This window comes from Vigna radiata, unplaced genomic scaffold (genome assembly GCF_000741045.1).
Source record: "Vigna radiata var. radiata cultivar VC1973A unplaced genomic scaffold, Vradiata_ver6 scaffold_198, whole genome shotgun sequence".
Classification (NCBI taxonomy): domain Eukaryota; kingdom Viridiplantae; phylum Streptophyta; class Magnoliopsida; order Fabales; family Fabaceae; genus Vigna; species Vigna radiata.
This window is the reverse complement of record NW_014542192.1, coordinates 9,851-14,858: the sequence shown is the minus strand read 5'-3', so window position 1 is coordinate 14,858 and position 5,008 is coordinate 9,851.

The following is a 5,008-nucleotide window of genomic DNA, read 5'->3' as shown; positions in this document are numbered from 1 at the left end:
ATATATATATATATATATATATATATATATATATATGATCATAAATCAGAATTTGGCAAACAACAACCCAATGCACAAATAAATATGAAAAAAAAATTGTTAAACTGATTAAAATTGATATCAAATCTAGCCAAAATTTATAAACATAACTCAGAATGGGTTCCCACAACAACTAAACATGAAATAAAGATATATATTTTCAAATTAACCAAAACATGGATGTAAATTAATATACTAATTACACAAAGCAATTTTTTCCGTTCACAATAAAGAACAAGATGAGTAGTAGTATAAGAGTCTATGTAAGAAAATAATTTGGAGGAATATTATCTGGATAATGTCACTAATGTTGCTATCTCCTCCACAATGATGTTTCTCTTCTTACTTGTCAGCAAAATGGCATGTTTTAGAAAATGGAATAATATGAAATATTATTCGTAAATAAAATATTTTATCCCTTTAACAAAATTTTCTTGTAATTTAAACATACTCTCATCTATAACGTCTGATAATTTAGTGCTGCATTTCTGAGATAGATTAGCTATTTTACTTTCTTTCTTTTATGATATGTATAAAATAAACATTTTTTTTTAAATAAGTTACCTGTACACCTAAAAAGAAGTCGTTAAAAATAAATATAATGCTTAATATTAAAAGAAAACAAAAACTTTAAGCTGCTGTTGTATATAAAATAGTTGTCAATAAAACTTTAGAGCAGATATCATATACTTTAAAGCATGTTTTTTTAAACAGACATTGGTGTAACCTACAATGTTTTTTTTTTTTTTTATATTTATAAACTGAACAAAATAGAATTCACTCGCTTAAATTTTATTTTCTTCCAATAATTTAACATGAAATATAAAAAGCTGTTAGTGGAGAACTTACTAACCTGAGATAGTGGCTACCGGAGCAACAAAAGGACGATGATGTGAAAGAAAAGAATCCCGAGAGACGCTGATGTTGTGAGTTTTGAGCGTCTTAGATTACATTTATATAGCACTTAGTCAGTCACGTGACGGTACAAGTTCTCTTATTATTTAATTATTTTTATTAAATAATACTAGTAAGTGAATGACTTGAAATATAAAAATAAAAATAATAATTTTTTAGAATATAGATATATCTAAGAACACTTTTATAAATTTGGTATAAAATAAATAAAAATTACTCAGTAAAAAACTTATCAATTGAGTCAAATAAATTTTTTATACTAAAGTGAATGTTCATTAATATAATATGCAATATAATGATAGAAAATAAAACAATTAATTTATTATATATTTGTTTATATTAAATTGGGATAAGTCTGTTATATTTTATAATAATTCAAACTAAATATAGAAGTACGAATTTTACAATTATATATATATATATATATATATATATATATATATATATATATATATATATATATATATATATATATATATATTAAGCTTTTATATATGTATGTTTTTTATATTAACTTGATAGTACTTTTGTTTTGGTTATAGGAAGTCATTCAAAATTATTGCTCAATTTTGTTCATCTCCTATAACTAAATAAAATTTCATTCCACAACTGAATAAAAATGTTTTCTGAACATATATATCTTTTATTTTTATTTTTTCAATCTGGCACCTTTTATATACTGATATTAATTACATTTTTTTAATGTGAATTATAACAATTGAATTTTGAATAATAATTTTTGGAAGTTTATTTTATTTTCTTCCTATAGTAAAAATGTTACGGTCGGATGGTTTAATTTGTTGGCATAAAATTCTATATTTCAAGATTTATAGAGTTTTAAAAATATGTCATAAAATTAGTGTGAATTGAAATAGATAAGTTATATATATATATATATATATATATATATATATATATATATATATATTAGTTAAAAGGTATGATATTTTTACAAAAATATTCATTGTGAAAAAATTTATTTACAAGTTTTCAAAAAAATTTCATTTTTTTAAAATAGTAGAAATAACAATAGAATGTAATAAAAAATAGAAAATAAATTAAAAAGTATTATGTAACAAATTAAGTATAAAATTTACAAATTATTAATTTCTATATTGAAAAAGATAAATATTATTTTAATGAAAAATTAGGTGAGGGGTATAACACTCCAAGTTTAGCAATCACTTAAAAGTAACAAATATTCATTAGTGTAACAAAAGGAAATGACAACAATTGTTTTTACCATATGTTTCGATTTTCAAACTGAGACATATACCGATAAGATAAAAAGGTATAAGACTTTTGGCCTAGGTTCAAACCAAAGTAATATGTGAAAACTTTTTAATCTGGTTCCCCTATACCGAAGTAGCAAGAAAGAAAAAAAAAATGGGCTTATGACAGTGGTTCAGGATAAAACCGATGTCAAAGCCTTTCAAACCTGATAACTTTTATTTCCAATTATACTGTTAATAAATTTTATTTTCAAATTCGTTTTTAATTATATTTTATTTCTAAGTCTTTTAACTTTCCTAGGTTTATTTTCAATTATATTCCTTTATTATTAAGCTTTTTATGGCAATTTCAATTCGGTAGTGTATTTTTCAATAAACCAGTCACGAAAATATTAATTTCTTTTGTGTAACATTTTCAAAATCATTTAAGCACAATAGCCTACTGCAGTATAGACTACTTATACACTTAGCTCAATACAAATTAAATCACATAAAACTGCAAGCTCTTCACATCAGAAATGGCTAAATCTAATTAAAAAAAAAACATAATTATGATATTATCCTTTTACTTATAAACAGTCCCAGCACCTTGTTGCTGTAATTTCCAACCAAACTGTCAAGCATGACAATGGAGAGACATCAAGGAAACATGAAGCAACTCTTTTGCTTTCCTCAAGAAAGCCTCTCCTGGACATTTGTGCTTTTTACATTCTGCTAATATTTGGAAGAGTTCAACTGGAACACCAGGTCTTTATGGCCCAATTAGATAGCCAAACCCAAATGTGTCAGCCCAGCCCAAACCAGGAACTCCTCAGTCAGGACGGAGTTGCCAACGCCGGCCCTAGTGACCCCATGGCAACACACACTAGTACCTTCATTGACGTCACCCATCCTTTAACCACACAGCCACAAGGGAACCTCAGATCCACAAATAAAAGAACCCAAACGCGCAATCAAAACCACACCTATATCGAAAACTCCAAACCTCTAATCGCAAAAACATAACAAGATCAAAATTCTCTGATTTCCCTACCTTTAGCTGAATAGAGAATTCATGTTTGCTGCAGGAGAATGGTTTAAAGTTTGGGGGAGTTTGTTTTGTAAGGGTGTATTGAGAAAAATAGAAAAATAGAAAAATGAGGAAAAAGAAGAAAGAAAAAGATAAAGAAAAGGAATTGAATAAAAGAAAGTTAGGATACAAGTCAGAAAGTGGTTGTAACTTAAGTGAAGCAAAAGAGAAACTTATGTGCATGATTGGAATTGTTTAATCTCTTAGCTCAAGGTGCTTTGTTATCCAAAAAAACNATGTTTCTTTCTTAGCCCAGCCTCAATACAAGCCAATGAAAGTCCTTATCATGTTGACTTGCTTGTGAATGTGTTTAATTTGGTTGAAACGAATGGCAAAGTTGATTTGTGTGATACTGTGATAGTTGAGTGATAGATACACATCTTCATACACCAGTGCATTAGAGTGAAACACTACCTTGGGTGAGGATTGGTTATACATCATTCAGTAAAGCATTCTGCCATGATTGTTGATCTCTTTTAAAATGCATCATTTGAGTGATTAAATGTATTGGGAGCACCACAGTGGAAGGTTAATCTGTTACACATTTCTAGTCGTTTCAAGTCAAGCAAGTGTTGTGGATTCTGCTGTGTCTGTGAAAATATTTTTTTGTGTGAGAGTCAGACACCTTTTGCTTGAGGACAAGCAAGGTTCTAAGTTTGGGGAGTTGATAATATCAACTCTTTCTTAACTTTGCACCTTCTTTATGCCTCAATTTGTTAAGTTTTTAAGTAGCTACACCTTAAGTTGAATTAATTTAAATTTCATCACTAATCCCCACTTTTTGATTGTTAGATCATGTACATGAAGCTTGTTGGCCGAACCGAGGAATGGAAGAATCACAAAGTTTGAATGAAATGTAAAAAAGGAAATTTTGAACAAAGATAATTGTTGTCGCTGGGGTGCAGCTGAGCCCCATTCTTCTTTGGAGTGCTGTAGTTGGGGTGCAGCTGAGCGCCCAACTCTTTGGAAATCTGTAGCTAGGGTGCAACTGAGGTGCAGCTGAGCGTCCAAATCTCTGAAGTTTGCAGCTGGGGTGCAGCTGAGGTATAGCTGAGCGCCCAACTCTCTAGAAGTCTGCAACTGGGGTGCAGCTGAGGTACAACTGAGCGGTGGCAATGCTGATGTGGAAAAATTAGGTCTTTTTAGACCTAACACGCGAGGGGCTTTGTATCTTTTGCTGCCCAAACACGATTCCTCTCATTGGGAGCTCTTGGAGGCGAGCTAGGAGCTGTTGGAACAGTCCTTCTTCATCCTTGGGTCTTTTTCCTTCTTCCATTTCCACCATTGTTGTAAGCTTGAGCTCTCCATTCATGGAGAGTTAGTTTCATTGTTGTTGGGGGATTGATGTAGCCACTGAACTCTTATGTAAATCACTTTGTTTTGAATGATTATATGCCTCTTTCATTGATTGTTATTGTTTAATTTATTCTCTTAATGCTTGTTGTGAAGTTGCTACCCATGACTTGATTTTAGGGTTTACTTGATATTGGGAAATGTTGGGTAAATCTTGACTTGGGTTAAACACCTAATGGAAATAATATCTAGATAGAACTAGGACCTTTGGTTGTCTTAAAATCTCATTTTTTAATGCGGAAATAATTGTTAGGTTTTCTAAGGGATTGAAGCCTAATGAGGAAGTCTAGGCTCTTTCTACCAAGGGATTGAGGTTTGAGTAAATTAGTAGATTGACTTTGACATATTAATGAAGAGGAAGCGATTTTCTATACATAAGAGTGAAGTAGGTGAAATCATA